A 19,338-nucleotide genomic window follows, 5' to 3' on the forward strand; every position below is an offset into this window, starting at 1 on the left:
TTCAAGTGTTTTAGAGTTTAATTGTTTAAAATTGCAGTCCTTTTTTTTTTTTTAGTTCAAGAATGTCACTTTATCATATCATAAATGCCTCAGTACGTAATTGTGGGGAAAAAAATGAAGTGGACCCGAACAAAAAGGGAGCTAGAAAAAAATATGGAGGATAAATTTAACTTAGACTTGGAAGAATGAATTTTGAGCCTCGATTTTATTACGTGTTAATGTGACTCTTGACATGTCATTTCATCACTGTGAGTGAATTTCCTCATCTGTAAAAAAGAGGGCCAAGAATAATTTCTTCATGGATTACAATAAGGATTAACTGAAAATATGACTGTGATGTTATTCATTAAAATATAAAGCTGAAAACAAAAGGAAGATTATATACTGTATAATTCCATGTATATGAAGTTCAAGAAAGGCAATATAAATATATAATAATAGAAATGAGAAGAGTGATTATGGCAGATTGGACTATTGACTGAAAAGGAAAATAATTTAATATTCTGGGATGATAAAATATTCTATACCTTTAGGTGGTGATTAAAAGGGCATATACAAATATAAAAAGTAATTCAGATGCATATTTAAGGTTTGTACATTTTGGAAATTAAACTGCAATAAAATAAACAAGAAAGATAGTACTGCTGTGATATTTACCCACATTACTTAGCATGCGCAAAAGGGCAGTCATAACTTTCCTTATCTATTTTTCTATTCTCATCTTGGGCCGCTCCATTCATCCTTAAAGGAGAGCTTTTGAACCGGTTATCATTTCCTGGCTACAATATTTGCTTTTTAACCACAGAAAAGAAAAGTTTCAATGCCCACCTCCACTTATTTACATCCTATTCCAACCTTGCCTAGGAAACTTAAAGTATCTCTTAAAACGGAGCTCATATGCCACGTATTCAAAAAGCCCTTCCAAAAATATTCTACGCAGATGGAGAGAATCAGATAATTCTTTGCAGGATTAGCTTCATGGGCACGCAACCCTGGCAATAATATAGGCCTTGCACTTGGTTTAATGATCTTCTGTAGACATCTTAAAATTCGTAACAACTTTTCAACAAGGGACCAGGCATTTTATTTTACACTGTGCCCTCAAATTACGTACCCAGTCCTATTCTTATGAGTTTTTGCTGTACCTGTACCAGCCTCTTTTTGTTGTTGTTGTTGGGATTTATTATTTCTTATCTGTCTCTTTGACTTACCAAAAATACCTTTAATGCTGACTATGGCTTTTCCATTTCAGTTCCCAGGGTCTGTCATAACTTTTGGCATTTAATAGGCACTTAATAAATATTTGTTGACAGATAGATTAACTGACCTATTAATTGAATGAACTAAATAATAACTGAGTAAATTAATTAATGTCATTGGGTAACAGTGATATGGCTAGCTAAGGAATGATAACAGGTTTGAGTAGTAAATTGAAAATTATAATTAATTTCTTCATTAATCTGATCTGTAAATTCACTCAGCAAACACTAAGTACCTACTTTGTACCAGAAAGATGTGACTGGCTGGCACTCACATCTATACAACATGATTTTTACCCATATCCAAACTCCACCAGAATTCTTACTTGGCTTTTCTCAGTGGCTTCTCAGACTTCTTTTAATAAATGGGCAATGTTGTTATCAAAAGCTACATTGCTACTCCCCACACCCATTCCCATACCTATCTCTGAAAGTAACAGCATACTGTTATTTTCTCTGAGAAATCGCTAGCAATCTAGTCCTTGCATACTGTCTCAAAATAATTTGTTTGCTTTCCCTTAAGAATTTTTTAGCTGATAAAAAAAATTTTACTCTTCGGCATCCCAAATTGCTTACTCAAGCTGATATTGCAACTGGACCACACAGGGAATTAATCATTGTGTGGTGCGTGAAAAGATGCATATCGTACAGACTGCTGAGAAGTTGCATCTCTTCATGGAGATAAGGTATTACAGCCTCCACATTTGCCCTCTTCTGTGGCTATAAGATCTTCCTCGGCATCTCTACTGTTTTAATCCAGTGAGTCTAGATTCCATTGCTTTCCTATTTGCAAAGAAAGTTAGAATCACTGCATTAATCAGAATCCACTAAAAGTACAGTTTTTAGTTTTCCTCACCATACTAATCAGAAAAGATCATCCAAATAAGATATATACCAATATAGACCTGGAACTCTTCTATTTGCAGAATCTCCATTTAGTCTACCCCCAAAATGTTTACTTAACCGTTTGTGCTAAAAGATACAGAATGAGAAGGTGATATTAAAGTAAATTTAAAGTAATAACTTAAGTAAACTCCTCTTCACTGTAGATACACTTTAAGGGTTATGAGCTGATCTAGATCATGCTTGAATCTTCATAATAATGAATTGTGGTGACAACTATAATATCCTATGATTTTTTTTTTTTTTTAGTTTATTTACATCTTGCTGAGGTTTTTAGAGGTGGTAGCTAATAACAACATGCTGCCACCAAACACAGAACTGGATGAAATCTGTCTATCAATCACTTATCTATCCTCTAAGTTTATGTGTAAAGATATACATATATAGTATTCATGTGTGTGTCTGTGTGTGTAACTTGGTTTTAAGAGTTTCACTAGCTGAAGCATAAGTCAACAAATATAAGTTACAGAATGCTTATTATCTGAGAGGAGAAATTTTTTCTTGCTATAATCTCCAAGATAAATTTTTCACATGAGGTATTTTATAGCATTGGTTGATATTGATCTCTCCTACTTCCTTGATCACCGGTCATTTCTTCACAGACTTCTTTGATGGATCTATTTCAACAACTAAAGTGTAGACACTGGAATGTCCAGGATTACATCCATGGACCCCTCTACTTTTCTGCTTGCATTCACTCTCTCTGTAATGTCATCCAGTCAATCCCTTGGCTTTAAATAACATTCCTAATATTTTCTCGTCTTTCTGAACCCCTTCTCTCAACTTCAGACTCAACCGCCTCTAGGGCATCTCCATTTTAATATCAATAAACACTTCAAAATTAACATGTAAAATATGCAACTCTTGATCTTTTCAAAATCGGCTGTAATCCTTTCAGCTACTCAGGCCAGAAATCTTGGAATTTTCCCCCTTATTTTCTTTCTTTCTTCTTTTTCATATAAACTAGTAGGAATTCTGTTGGGTCCACATTCAGAATAAATCCAGAATCTGACCACACACTCTTTCCACCATTGATACCCAGTCCAAGTCACCATCATCTCTTGCCCGAATTATTGCAGGGTATTTCTAACTAGTTGACCTGATTTTTCTCTTATCCCTCAACCTCTGAGAAGACACATGAGGAACAACCAGCTCATAGGTGCTCAATAATGACCTATTCAACAGATAAATGCAAGGCAATGTCCTTAAATTACGGATCAAAGGAGATTTTAGAAGTTGATTCCAAATCACTGTCTTAGAAATCTTTTTAAAAACGTCCAAGGAATGAAATCAAAACAAAATGCAGAAGAGGCCAATCTAAGTGGAGGTAAGGTAAATAGGTAGCCTTCTCATGTTTAACCATGTTCCACCTAAGAAGGGTTCTATTCAAAGCAGAAATGCAATTTCTAGGTCCTTTCTCACATGTCACTTTCTCATTTAGGCCTTTCCTCACCGCAGTATTTAAAACTGTAGTAACCTGATCTCAGCCCTCACCAACTCTCCCAATCCTCTTGGTCTTTTTAATGTCACTCTACAGCCCTATCAAATAGTATATTTAGTTAGGTCATTTCATGGCACCAACAACAAAGTTAGTTAATTTTTCTATATTTTTATTGATGGTTTCTGTGATAGTTAATATTGTGTGTCAACATGATTGGATTGAAGGATGCAAGAGGGCAAGGTTTCTTGATGTTTTGCTCATAGTGTATCCTCAGGCCTAGAACAGTGCCTAGCACATAGTAAGTTGTATTCTTTAGGTGCCAGGGGAAACATAACTCTATTTAAGTAGTAAGAGATTTTTTGTTGTTGTTGCTGTTCCTACAGGGAGTACACAGGGTGTGTGGTTGGAATTAAGGAAATTAACGCGGGATTTGTGGTACCCAGAAATTAGCAACCACGGGGCCTCATAATTCTGAGGCCCAAAGAGGAAGTCGTGGGACTAAAGAAGTCCTGGAGCTCAGTGAGAGCTGAAGTAATGGAGGAGGAGTTGCAGCCTCAGAGGGAAAGAAAATGGCCCCAGTCACACAACCGGAGGAGCCAGGGAATGGGGTTTATACCCTGAAGTCTGTTGCCTCCTGCCCTTGACTCTCTTAGTGATGCTGTTAATTGACCAAACACAACGGGAAGCAGAGGTCAATGGAACACAGCAATTCAGAGAGGGGTCACCTTTTCAAGGCATAGAGCCAAGCAGAGGAGGATGAAACTGGATCTGAGGGACAACTGGAGAACAATCAGCACATAGGGACTTAATAAATAGCCATGGAACAAATGCAAGGCAATGTCCTTTAAATACAGTTTCAAAGGAATCCTAGAAATGCAATCCAGGGCCAGGCATGGTGGTTCACACCTGTAATCCCATCTCTACTAAAAATACAAAATTTAGTTGGTCATGGTGGCACAAGCCTGTAGCTCCAGCTACTCGGGAGGCTGAGGTAGGAGAATCACTTGAACCCAGGAGGTAGAGGTTGCAGTGGGCCAAGATGGTGCTACTGCACTCATGCCTGGGACACAGCAAGAGTCTATTAAAAAAAAAAAAAAAAAAAAAAGGGAAATACAATCCAATGTACTGCTTATCTCAGAAACGTCAGAAAAAGTCAAGGTCACAAAATCAAAATAAAACTCAGAAGAGGCAATTCTGAGGGGTGTTAAGGTAGGGAAGTAGCTTCAAATGTTCTAACATCGGCCACCAAGGAACAGTTATATGCACAGTGGACTCTGGTCAAATTTCAAAGGTTCACATGTGCTCTGGTCTGAATGTTTATGTCCCCCCTACCCCCAGATTCACATGTTTAAACCTAATCCCCAGTGTGATAGTATTAAAAGGTGGGGCCTTCAAAGGTTAATTAGCTCATGAGAGTAGAGTCCTCATGAATGGATTAGTGTCCTTATAAAAGAGGACCCAAAGAATTTGTTTGCCCCTTTCCACCCTGTAAAGACACAGTGAGAAGGCACCGAATATGAGGAATAGTCTCTCAGGAGACACTGCATCTGCTGGGCCCTTAATCTTGGACTTCCCAGCATTTAAAACTGTGGGAAATAAATGTTTGTCATATATAAACTACTCAGTTTTATGATAGTTTTGTTAAAGCTGTCTGAACAGACTAAGACAGCACGAATGATTGGATATCCATGTTCCCGAATTTTATAGTTCTACATAAGTTCTCCACGTAACTCCTCCATTGAGGTGGTATTCATGGATTGCATCATTAATTCAATATCCTGCCATGGTGCAGTTCTATGCTGCTCACTCACCTCACAGTGCCAGTGAATCCGATAACAGGTCCAATCTGTAAATGCCACATGGTTCCTGTTTCCCCTCACTGCTTTATCTCAAGATATATAGAAACTGATTTGATATCATGAAGCCAGAATAGCAGACATCACAATCATCCTCATACATATAACGGGGGGAAGTAGGCGGGGAGAGAAAAGGTAAAACTCAGCTTTCATATCTGAGGTTTGAGGAAGGGATTCTTTTAAGTAGAAATGCCATCTGGAAATAAAATTTGTCATTTCTGTAAATAGTAAGGAAACACAGGTAAGAGAGGAAAACCAAAAAACAGCTCCTGAGCCTTTCTGCTCCAGGGGATGGTGAAAGCTCAAAGAACGTCCCTCAGCAAAACTGCGCTTTATACCCTGCCCGCAGATTCACTTCTGCTTCAGGAAGAAAGCTTGGAACAAAAGGAGCCTGTGGCGGCCCAGAAGTTGGAGAGTCTGGGGTTATGCATGTGTGGCTTTATCTTTCCTCTTAAGTAGTTAGTTGTCTTTGGAAAGTAACAGAAAAAAAAAAAAAAAACTGAAAACAATAAAGGGAAAACCACACTTGCCCTGTTTTCATGGTCATGTAGATGAAAACAACATTCTGCCTCCACTCTCTTTGCTCTGATCAGAGGCCCGTGGAATAGAGAGTTCAGGAAAAAGAGAGAAAACAGCATGTCTCATGCCATGTCAAGGTGCAGGCCCATCAATTCAGCTGCCTGCAGACCTCTCCTCCCTCTGAAGAGCCTGCTGCTGAAACAACATTATTGCTGGCTGTGACTCCAAAGGCATTTTTTTTTTTCCTGTAGTTGTGAGGTGCTGACCTCACTGCTGGAATTGAAAGATAAGAAAAATGTTTTAATCCTTATGTTAATTATTGAAATTAGAACTGCAAACAAATATTTTGGGAAACTTCAAGTTGCTTCCAAACGTGGCACTTTCCATTTGAAGCCCAAAGGGTAATTGTGTATTCAAAGGCTCAGATCTTCCCGAAGATTCATGCATTATGTATGCCATAACTTCCCCGGGACAGGGAGAATGTCACGCTCTGCATCCTGCTGAAATGGGGAAATAATTTCAGACACAATTTGACTTGAAAAGTATCAAAAATTAAAAAAGAAAAGAAAAGGAAAACTTGGAACCCACTTTTTTGGGACTAGAATTTTTCACTAAATCACAGGCTCTTTTAGGGTTAAAAAAGTACAAAATTAGGATGAATGTTGAAATAGCAAGTTAACAACTACAGAAGTATATTCTTTTATGCAAAAAAAGTATTTCTAAAAGAGGTTGTTTTTGACCAAGGTTGAGCACATGTTTGCTGTAAAGAGACAGATATTAATGTTTTCAGTTTTGTGCTGACATGATCACTGTCATAACTACTCAACTGTCTCACTGCAGTTCAAAACAGTCATCTGTAAACAAATGGGTGGGACTGCATTACCATTAAGCCTTATTTGCAAAGACAAGCAGTCAAAGAGATTTGGTCTCAGGTTGTAGTTTGACAACCCCCATATATCTACATGTTTACAGATTAATCAATATGTTTGCCAAGCAAGTTAAATACTTAAAAACTCACAATATTGACTGCTTTTATAAGCTGATTATTACCCTTATTAATACTTGGCCTCTTTCATCAGTGAGATAAGTACAGATGTCCCCACATCAACATCAGATAAAAAGGGAGACACTGCCACTGCCAACATGAAAGTGCTCCTGGGACAGGAAACAGATCAAGCATCCTGACTGCATTAGACTTAGCAGGTCCATTGCCAGGTTTAATAAAATCCTTTCAATAGTTTTCAAAGTCAGGCCTCCAAACATTTTCTCTAACTTCTGCCTCAAAATCATGTATTAATTTCAGCCACTGATACCTGAGGCAGTTTCATGGCAAAGGCTTTCTGCTGCTCGAGGGAACGCCAGGATAAGGAATCTGAACATATGCCTATAGCAACTCCACCAGAGTCTCTACTTGGAGATTCCTGTCAAACCAAATGAAAAGGGGCAGACTGTAATAACATCCATTTAGATTCGATGTCTGATTCTTATTTAGTTGCCCTGATTTCTTTTAGTCTCTAGGCACATCTGCCAGTGCTTATTTTTTTATGGCTGATATATGGTAAAGGTTTGATTAAGTTACCTCTATACCTTGCAATGCTTAAAATATACAGCATAGAGCAGACAAAGAACAGTTTAAGCGTTATCCACTCAAGGTCAAACAAAAATATTTTAGTCCATCCAGCCAAGCCAATGAGGTTGGCCAACTCACTGGTCTACTCACAGGACAGTCCCTGCTTCAGCTTTTGTGTATCTGGGAAGCCAAATGAACAGACTGCTTTCAAAACAAGTTCTATTTTTTTTCATGCCATAGTCCAGGTGTTTTGGCTGTATCAATACAGTCTGCCACTATAAACTGGAAAATTCAGAATAATTACAATTTTGCTGTGTTCAGAAGTTAGTGGAATTTTTTATTTAGGGGCATCCGTTGTTGCTCATAAACATGCATTTATCTAATTGCCTTCACTCATCTCACTTAATGTGCTGTACTCTGAAGACATTTCTAATGTGACCTTGAAACAGGTAAGCTCTCTCTTGTGTGAGGAGTGCAAATTTAGATAAATACAATTAATGGAAAATGTCTACGGGGAGAATTTTACCAATATATAACTGATCTGAAACTGTTGAACACTAAAATCACTGAGTCACAGGCAGCATTGATTTTCAAACCCTTGTTGAGAAAGCCAGATGGCATATAGGGAGAATCCTTTTAATAGCCATAGGTGGATGTGGTCTTAATAGTATAAGAGCATGTAGTAAATACTGTGGTTGTCTCCCCAGGAGCAATTCTTTCCCTTTTATGAGAAGTATGAAAATTTGGAGATGGAATCTGCTTTGTCTTACCCAATCAGGGCAGTTTCATCTCTCTCACTCAGTGTCTTTGGTTGAAGTAACCTGCTCTATGCCAATGAGTACCTACCATTCCCTTGAGACTTTGGCACACACAGTCACAACCAGTGAGACATGAAGGTCTAGTTCTAGCAGCTATACAAAAATGAAGCTACTCACACTTCAGGAAAACCATGCCATGCCTTGAAGACGTAATCACATAAATCAAGTGAGCCCTAACACTAACGCTCTATCATCTGGTCATATGAGCTAAATAATCCCTTTATTGTTTTATAAGTATATATTTTAAAATTATGGAATATTTCAAATGTACAAAAAAAGTAGAGTAGGTAGTAGGACAAATAGCCGAGTACCTTGCTTATATGATCACTTTTCCATATTGATATCAAATTCTTTTGATAAGATATTGTAGAATACCTTAACTCATAGTTCCGCATTTAAGTGATTAGGGATAGAAATGGCCCTACTACAGAAGCATCATTGATGAATTCTAAGTACTTGAGGCAGGATATCTCTTCTTTTTTTTTTTTTTTTAATCAAGCTCAGGTTAAGAAATATGCAGTAAGTATAACACCTTTGAAACTGAGAACATACTCAAAGTGATATAAATCAGCATGGAATGTCGACCAGCCTGAGATTCTTATATCACAGTATGATTGTAAGAAATAGGAAAAGTAACAGAAATAGGACAAAATGTCTTCCATAGTCATTCCTGGCCATGGATTTGCCAAAACTTAAATAAGGAAGCCATGGTAACTCCCACCATTGCCAACTTGTGGCACATTTGAATGAAGGCTTCTTTTCATATTGCCATTATATTATGTGTATAGCATTCCAGCATAAAGACTTATGCTAAAGAGAGCTAATTGAATTAGAGAGAACCAATGGGCCTGGGAGGCCATCATCCTGCAGCCCAGATGAAGATGTCCAGGCCAGCAGCTAGCTGTGCCTCCCCAAGGGCTCCTTATAGAAGTTCTTTTCCTGTTAGCATGGTCCCTGTTACATCTGCTGCCACAGATCTGAGATTGTTTTGCCAACAGCTCTTTGACTTAAGATAGACCTAACTTCAAGTCAAACTGAACTGTTAGCTCAGTTACAAGTGGTCTCAGCTGTTTCAGAATTTCTGGAGCTTAATAAAGGCAGACTAATGTCATCCTACATCCCACTCCACTTGATTTAGTCTGAAAAGTCCACTTACCCTTCCTTTTCTGACTTTATCTCACTTTGTGTACAAACATGTGAAAATATATGCAAATACTATGCTTGTAAAGAGGGATAGATATTTGAAAATACACACATAAATATTTATAAAGTCCACTATCCTCAAAATCCTAGAGGCCAGTAGCATAAAATCATGTTGGTAAAACATATTAGGGTTCATATCCAAGCAAAATAATTTACTGATATTGAACTAGAAGTTTCATTAAAAAGAGCTAAAACAATATACTGATAGCTTAATTTCTTTTATTTCTTGATTTCATCATTTGTCTCATTCATTTAAATTTTATCAAATTAGATATCCAAAATTGTTGACATTCTTTTAAAAATAAGTGTAAGCATTTCATTATAACTTGTAATATATTTTCTCTTTTTCTGAGCCACTGTAGGCAGTCATTATTTGTTGACTGCATGGAAAGATGAATAATTAACAAATGTCAAAATGCTCATATCGAAAGTTTGTCTTCATTCTTTGAGCAACCTTATTGACTATGAGAAATAGAAATAGAATGTAAATTTAATACACACAGAATGGTCATCAAAGGAAAGGTTTTAAACCTATGTTTCCCAGGGCAAGCTAGTAGTTAACCTAATTGCACTTAAGGGTTGGGGAAATTTAATAATGAGAGAGAAGATAAGAAACTATGGAAGGTCTACTGAATAGTGGAGGAAGAAAGTTATTCTGCAATGATATAATTTGGAAAAGAACAAGAACTTGCAAAGAAAGACAGTTGAATTATGTCAGTATGATTGATACAGAAAAGCTGGAATTTTAAGGCAGGACTCATGTTGCCAGTAAAGAAAGAAAACTAACTCTATTAGTGTATCTGTGCATGCAGAGGGAAGTGGCCAATGCCAACCCAGGCCTCTATAAAATATGAACATAATGAGTTTTTCAAACATTAATGCGCACATGAATCACCAGGAATCTTGTTCAAAATGCAGATTCTCATTCAGCAAATCTGGGGAAGATGCTACATTTCCAACAAGCTTTCAGATGATACTCATGATGCTGGTTCATGGATTATGCGTTGTGTAACCAAAAAAGTAGTTTCCTCACAATAAAGGAAGATCCAGGTAAGGAGTGTGCCTCTACCGATGAATATAGTTGTGTATTCAGTTTGTTTTTGTGTGTACACGCATACACAAACGGTTCATTTTACAGTTGAATTCTCAACCAGTCCTTTTGTTGCCATTTTAAAACCCTGAGTTCACTACCTGAGATATTTTAAAGAAAAGGCATGTGACATTTGGTCCTTATCATGAAGTTCATGAAGTCTGATAGCTTAACCAGGTGAGCAACCTTTTCATATCAACCCCATTTATGGTAAAAAGGGAATGCAGCAGATGCAAAGTCTTAGGAAAATTACAAATTCTCTGAGTACCAACTACATACTCTATGAATTGTGACTATTTGCCTTGCCTCTGTTGAATCCTTGTTCCTCTAATTCTAGCAGCGAAACTGGAAAAGTTCCTTAATCACTATGAACCTCAGTTTCTCTTTTAAATTATGGACAGAATGCACACTTTTGAGAATTAAACTGGCTAACATACATCAAACATACCTCACAGTCTTTGGCACAGTATGGGTTTTGACTAAATGACAGTGTTTTAAATACTAATAAAATAATCAAATATGATCATTTTCTCAGGGACTAGACAAGTTTCTGCTATTGTTATAACTCTAAAGTGAGTCTTTTTGCTATGGGTTTGCCTGAAGATAACTACAAAGCTCTCCATTTCAATATTTATTCTTATCTGTCACCTTGTTTAATTCTATTCATTGTCTCTTCTTACTAAGAGGTTTAGTATTCAAGCCTAAAAATGTCCTTATAAAATATCATTCTTTATTATGCCAATAACTCAGAAATGTAGGTCAAGTAAATACAAGTGGTGTGTGAAATGAAGCCTTGAGAGTTTATAGTGCTACTTACCAAATAGTCAAACATTGTTAGTGTGATCATAATGGCCTGGAGCAGCCAACCTACGTTTGGAACAATGCTTTTTTTTTTTTTTTTCTTCCACTTTGCAGCAATTACTCTGTGGGGTACAGGGAAGACTTTTTTTTTTTTTTTTTTTTTTTTTTTGAGAGGAGGAGCCTACCACTTGCCGTATCTACTTTCATGTGGTATAATTTGGTTGTTTTTCTTCTGGTCATTATTGTAAGATAAGGCTATAATAGAACTACAAGTAATTAGAGTATTTGCTATGCATTATGGGCTTCCGGAGCCCTTAAGAAATATAATGAATCTGCTATACAAACTTATAAATAGATGGAATCAATACACAGTGGAACCTCAAAACTCATTTCATGCTAGTTTTGTTTAGAATTTGTGACTTATTGGATACAGGTCTGACTGAAGTTTGCTTTTGCATCATTTGTGAAAGAAAAAATCCTTGTTAAGCAATTTAACAAAGTCACTTACCTTCCTTAAAAACCATATTATTATTAAGGCATTTTGAATGGGTCCAGGGGGATAGAGTATGTTTATCACCAACACTGCTATCAGTTTGCTCCAGCAGAACTTACAGATCTTCCTTAACTATATTGTCAATGTGCATTCTTGAATATTACAAAATAAATTCCAAAGCGTCATACATTGTATCTTTATCAAGAACTTGCTTTGGGAGAGCAGAGAGCTGAACACTGCTGGGTAATCTGTTAAATTAGGTGATCTTATAGTTTGAGGAACTTAGTTTATGGAAGAACTTGAGCTTTCATTTACACAAACAGAATTTTGTTCCCATTAAAATTATTTTGTGAAATACCAACATACCTGAAATTCAAGCACCAGTAATTGATCTAGTTACTATATTCAAATGTACTCTTTACTACTTCAATACAACCAAAAGATTAAATGCAATATAAATATTGTATTTGCAGCTTAAAGCTATCACTTATCCTGTTTGGGTTGACAGATGCTGTGATAATGCGAAGGACACTCATGAAATTTACATTATTGTGTTTGTAGTGACTGAACATTATCTTAGGAAATACTAGATTATATTATCATTTAATATTATGAATATTAATATTACATTCATGTGTATCTATTTATAACAGTAGTATGTGTATGTACAAATATATATATATATATACACTGATAATTTAACAGGTTGTAAACATATGTAGAAAAATAGTTTTATTTTGATTTTATAAATCTGGTATTAAAAAAAAACACTGGGCTGGGTGCAGTGGCTCACGCCTATAATCCCAGCACTTTGAGAGGCCGAGGCAGGCAGATCATCTGAGGTCAGGAGTTTGAGACCATTCTGGCTAACATGGTGAAACCCCGTCTCTACTAAAAATACAAAAAATTAGCTGGGCATGGTGGCGCGCACCTGTAATCGCAGCTACTTGGGAGGCTGAGGAAGGAGAATCACTTGAACCCAGGAGGTGGAGGTTGCAGTGAGCCAAGATCGCACCAATGCACTCTCTGTCTTGGGCAACAGGAGTGAAGCTCCATCTTAAAAAAGAAATACTGGCCAGGTTTTATGAGGGCACCGCTGTTGATCTATGGATATTGTTCTCAAACTGGTTTGCATCATACTCAACTGGAGCAAGGGCTCATTAAAGGTTTCGGGACCTCAGTTTCTGATTCAGTAGGTATGGGGTGGAACCCAAGACATTTGCATTTTCAACAAGTCCCAGGTAATGCTGATGCTGCTGGTCCTACCACCACACTTGAGATCCACTGCTATAGAGTACCTTGTTTTGGCATAAATAGTAGCTAGATGTTATTTTGCCTGTTTTCCCTCCATTTTGGCAAATATTTACAGAATTTAATGCCATGCTTTTATCAATATATTCTTTAAATCAATAATTAGAATCATCAGGGTAGTGGTTAAAATACAAAGGCCTGCCTAGGCCCCACATCTTTGGGCTTAATATAGGTCCAAAAATTTCCTATCAGTGCCTATTAGAATCAAATGAGGAGACTTTAAAAATACCAAGGCCAGGCTGCACCCAATACCAATTATCTTACTCAATTTGTACTACATAACAGAACACCTGAGACTTGGTCACTTATAAAGAAAATTACCTTGAGGTTGGAGAGAAGTCTGGAGGCGGAAAAGTCCAAGACACTGAGATACGGTGTCTAGTGAGGGCCTTGCTGCATCATTACACGTTAGAAGGGAGGGGGGCAAAATGGAGATAAACACTGTGTCCTCACATCACAGAGAGCAGAAGAGAGTGGACCCACTCCCACAATCCCTTTTATAGTGGCATTAATCCATTACTGAGGTCAAGAAGCCTCATGACCTAATCATCTCCCATTAGGCCTCATCTCCTGACACTGTTTCATTGGAAATTGATCTTTTAACACATGAATTTGGAGGGATACATTCAGACCTTAGCACCCATTAAATCAAAATCTCCAGAGGTGGGACTCAGGCCTCACCTCTCCAGGTGATTCCATTGTGCAGCCAAGGTTGAGAACTAATCAGTAGATTTGGGAACTGCTACTTTAGGAGTCTGTATTTCAAAGCAGGTTCTCCTGCTCTCTACCTGTGAGGAGTGCAGTAATCATGAAAATCATCTGTCTCTGTCAAGATTGCGTCTTGATTTACTCTATTTGCATCTTGTATTTACTCTATTTATGTTTACATTTCTAGTTTTTAACTGTTTATAAATGTTGCCCTGGGAATACATACATTTTGATGACTACTTTTAAATGATTTGCTGTTTTATTAGCTTATATTAATGCCTTTCAATGTCTCAATGCCAAGAGGCAATATGTTTTAGTAGGAAAAGTAAAAAAAAAAAAAAAAAAACCTCAACCAGTCTTTTTAGTCAGTTTTGAGACCTTAAGCCAGAGCTGTCCAACAAAGCGTTCTAAGATGATAGCAATGTGCTCTATCTAGTCACATGTAACTCTTGAACACTTAAAATGTGGCTGGTGCACCTCAGAAACTGAACTTTATATTTTGTTAACTTCTAATTTAAATTTACACAACCACATGTGGGTAGTGACCACTATATTGGCCAGTACAGCCTTAAACAAGAAACTGAACCTAGCACAAAACTGTCCTGCAATAGTAACAGTAACTAAAATATATGCATATATGTATGTATGTGAAGATTTACTATTTGCTAGGTTCTGTGTTAAGAAATGTACAAGCATTTTTTCATTTCATTTTCATGAGCAGCAGTCGGCAAACATTTTCTGTAGAGTCAGAGAGTATTTTAAGCTCGTGCACGATGCAGTCTCTGTTGCAATTTTTCAACTCACTTATTGCACTGAAAGCATCCATAGACAATCCATATACAAATGGCTGTGGCTGTGTACTAATAAACATATATTTACAAAAGAGGCAACAGGAAAAATATCACCTATGGGCCATATTTAAAGACCCCTGCTCATGATAATTCTATAATTTTATGAATGAGAAAATAATAGGGGAATGTGAGTATATAGCTATTCTAAGCAAGGGTCTCGCTGCTACTACAAGCACTTGCTTCAACATTCCCCTTTCCACTTCTGGTTATCATTTTATTTGAACCAAAGCAGGCATCTTCTTCACATGAATCATCCTTAATAAGAAATTCCTTCCTTCCATTTTCTTCCTCGTCATCTATTCAGAGACAAATGTTTTTGTACTATTACCAGATCTACCAGTTTAATGTGCTGGTCAGCTGAGACATTGTGGGACAATTCTTGGTTCCAACCATTGGACACAGTGGAGAGTTATTACACAGCAATTAAACACGCATATGACTATACATTTATCATTGTCAAACATAGCTATAAAATGCTACCTGAAATATTTGTATATTAATTCATCTAACAGTAATTAAGTGCTTATTATATTCAAGGTACAATGCTGGGTACTACTGCGGAATACAAAAGAATATAGCCTGATTCTTTCCAGGGAACTAAGAGTCTTTGGAGGGAGACGACATGTATATAAACTACAGTAATACAAATTGACTTAGGAGCAGTAGAGACTAAGTATTTAGGAGTCCATACAAGCTAAAGATCACTTTTCACTAGAACTCAATTCAATTTATTAATAGTCACCTGCTGAATATCTACATTTTGCCCAAAATTTTATTAGGTTACTGGTAGAATGCAAAGCAGAAACATATTAGTCTTCCCACTTGTGTAGCTTAAGATATTATTAAGTAAGCAAACCATGAATACACTCTTCAAACAACTGAAAGGAAATTCCAAGGGGCTAATCTGAAAAGTATTCTATAAGCTAGTCAACATAGGAGTCAACGTAACTAAAAGCAAGGAAGAATACAGTGAAATGTAATTAGTCTGTGAAGACTTACATCTCATGGAGGGACCCATAGATAGGGCTAAAAAGTTTGTGATTACACAGAAAACAGAGGCATAGTTTATTATGATGTGTATTATTTGATGTACAATAAAAAAGTCAAAGTGAGATACCCATCACCAAAAAATCAATGGAGTCAAAGTCCTTTATGTCTTTACATTGTGTTATTTAAAAACATACTATGTCAAAATGTGTACAGTTAAAACAGGTATCTTACAATTCTTAGGCTACAACTGTATCATGCATGAAATGAAAGTATCTGTGGTAACTGTGAATGAATGAGGAATAGTTATGTCTTCAGTAAGTAATTATTGGGACAAGAGCCACTTTGGTACATATTGCACCAAATCATATAGGATTCAACACAGCAGAAACAAATACTAATAGGAATGGAATAATAACAATAGTACTTCTATTGGATATTAGGATCCTGTGGTACACGTGCTAATTTTTTATCTTCATTTTCAAAAGTGTTCAGTATATGTTTGTCACTTCAGCATATTCACAGTATACTTGTTCCTTATTTCTTCTCCTCTTCTTCATTTTTGTTCTCTTTATTTCTTTCAAATGCACCCTGTTTCCATTTTCAGGAATTGCTTGGCAACCTTATTGAACATTTTTTACCATTTAAGTAAGTTCTACAAATACTGCCATTAATACAAAATACTTACTTGCAAGTATCAGGACAACATAAAGCATATTAGTTCACATATGTAAATTAGATAGAAAGTAAAAACTATTTTCCAGCATCTAAATAGGTTAGAAGATAATATGTTTGTACCTGAACAGAGCACAGTATTTTCAATTACAATAATACTTTCTTTGACTGAATTCTTATTGCATTGTGGACATGTTATCCATCTGTTACATGGACACTCGAGGCAAATTGTGCCTTCCTGAATTAGACCCTATTTTCTGAGGTGAAATTTTATGCTCTCTCATATTCTACAGATTGCCTGAAACATAGAACATTATAATGCTGCAACATCAGCTGGCAGGAATTATGGAAAAAACAACATTCATTTTGTTTCTATTTCACTGGGAGTTTATTTTTTAAACTTACAGTGTCGGTTTTCCCTTCTACAAAAGTTGTATGCTGCATAACAATGTTTTGAGGGACCCAGAAACAACATTATACAAACTCATTAGCACATAGATTAAGCCAACAGAAAGAGATCATTTTATCATTTCATTTAAAAACTATCTTCCATGGCTAATGTGTTGGTATATTTTGACAGGGCAGAGATACAATGTCAAATAGCATAACATTGGGATGGGACCGAAAATCCTCTTCAGAGGCAGACATAGGTATTCCAATAGAGTTATCAAAATAAGTTTTTGTAGCAGTATATGTATTAACTAATGTCCCACACCAAACTTCAAATGTAATCTCTTACAACATGTGATCCCCACCGCTCATCAGCACATCTTTCCTAAAGTGGGAATATATATTGCATTTAGAGAGTAACCTTGATACTGTCAGGCTTCAATAAATGCTGCTGAGAGCAGAAGGTCAGTAAAGCCCACTAAGTTGAACAGGCACCATTAAACTATTTCTGAGGGATCCATAATGAAAAATTGACAAGCTAAATACAGGCTTAAAATGTATTACATGTTCTAAGTGATGCAGTTAGATGAACTCTAAGAGAAAAAAATAGCGTAACATAGTTAGCTTTTACTGCAACATAAGATGAAAAATAAAATATTTTATGAACTGTAGTAATTAGTTAATGCCACCTATTTGGAGTACAGATTAGAATCTTATACTATAAGACAGAAAATTAAGCCTGGAGCCAATCTAAGATAGCATTTAAATAAGCTTCTTGCAAAAGTGGTATTAGAAGTAGTTCAATAAAGTAGGTGTAGTCTCTTAAACACAGAATTGCAAATTAACAATAGGGCATTCTTTTAACTTAAAACTGATAAGATTAAAATCGATTAAAGAAGGTTTTTTAGGTAGATAAAACTCATAAAAAGATATATTTTTATATCCCACTGTGGATTTTTTTTTAAAAAACAACTTTCTCAAATCTACAAAATCCTCATTCTCATTGTTAAATTTGAACGGTCATTCCAAAAATATACACTAATATATACACTAAAAATGTATAACTGCAGATTTAAGGAAAAAATTGTATATAAATACTTCAGGAATTATTTTTCCCACACAGAATGTCTATGTTCTTCCTGACCAATATCATAATTGTCAACAAGCATGGCTTGACTGTTTTAACCTGTTTTGATCAGCTATAATTTAAAACATCCAGGCATTCAAGGCAGGGAATACAGAGATTGAGCAGTTGTTCCCCAACATGTCTTTTTATTTAGATGTTAGCCCTAAGGTAAAGGGCAGGCCCTAGCTGTGGTTTCACCATACTAACAGTATGACGTGATTCCAGACATGGATGCTCTTCTACCCAGTGTGCCTCATTTGAATTATCAGTGAACAAATCAATCCTTGCGGCTACTTATCTTCAACTTGTACATAAATGTGATTCATGTAAGAAGCAGTAGTATTACAATGTATCTGATCTCTGATTTTAAAATACAAGCTGAGATTCATATTTATGATCAATAAATGTCTTACTGTATGGTATCTTAATTTCTATGGCCCAATCAGCCACACAAACCATGTATTCAAATGGCCAACTGTTATCAATCTTCGGTATGCATGATAATTTTATAAACACTATTATAGATAGATAGGTAGATAGATAGGCGTACGCGTGTGCGTGTATATGTATGTACACCCCATTTCTGCTCTGTGAACCGGCTGTGAGCATGTTCCAGCATACCACTGCTCTGAGTGATTCTGATGTCTGCTCTTTCTTTTGCAATTTTTACATTCAGAATCTGATCAGATCTCATTTATCCATCACTACCATTCTTATCCAAGCCACAGCTCTCAACTCCAGACATGTCTTCCTAGTTGCACTCTTGCTCTCCTTATTTGAAGAGTAGTCAGAAGTATATTTTTCAGATGTAAAATGAATCATGCCACTTATCTGCTAAAAACTAATAGCTTGTTCTTACAAGCAGAATAACTGCTGCTTTCAGGACCTCAAGTTATCTGCCTGAAGACTCTCCCCAACTCTGTGACCTCATCTCTCAGTACAACTCTCTTGCTTGCTTTATTCTGGCAGTATCGGGTCATCTCTAGTCTTTGAATCACCAGACATGCTGTTGTACCAGGTCCTGTGCACACAGTGCTCCCTCTACCTAGAACATTCTTCCCCACTGTATTTCCCTCACTTTCTCCAGAGATCTGCTCCAATGTCACACTGTCAAAATGATGATCTTTAATCGTGCACTCTCATCACACAGCCATCCATGCAGACACTCCTATCATTTAGACCTTGCTTAATTCTTTACTATAGCACTTGCAACTACCCGAAATATTAATACTATTGAAAATTTAAAATTATTGTCTGGTCAGTCCACTAAAGCGTAAACTCCTTGAAGGCAGTAACTTTGTTATATTAATTGCTCCATTTCCATGGTTTTGAAAAGT

General features: G+C 36.5%; 1 protein-coding gene across 1 annotated transcript in view; it reads right to left on the minus strand.

The window, feature by feature from the left end:
- The window catches only part of ZNF385D (zinc finger protein 385D), a gene marked incomplete in the record, with an annotated part of 956,631 nt that overhangs the window by 435,013 nt on the left and 502,280 nt on the right, over nt 1-19,338 (minus strand). The window contains 1 exon segment of the mRNA NM_001302426.1: nt 18,053-18,071.

Source organism: Pan troglodytes, chromosome 2 (assembly GCF_028858775.2).
Source record: "Pan troglodytes isolate AG18354 chromosome 2, NHGRI_mPanTro3-v2.0_pri, whole genome shotgun sequence".
NCBI lineage: Eukaryota > Metazoa > Chordata > Mammalia > Primates > Hominidae > Pan > Pan troglodytes.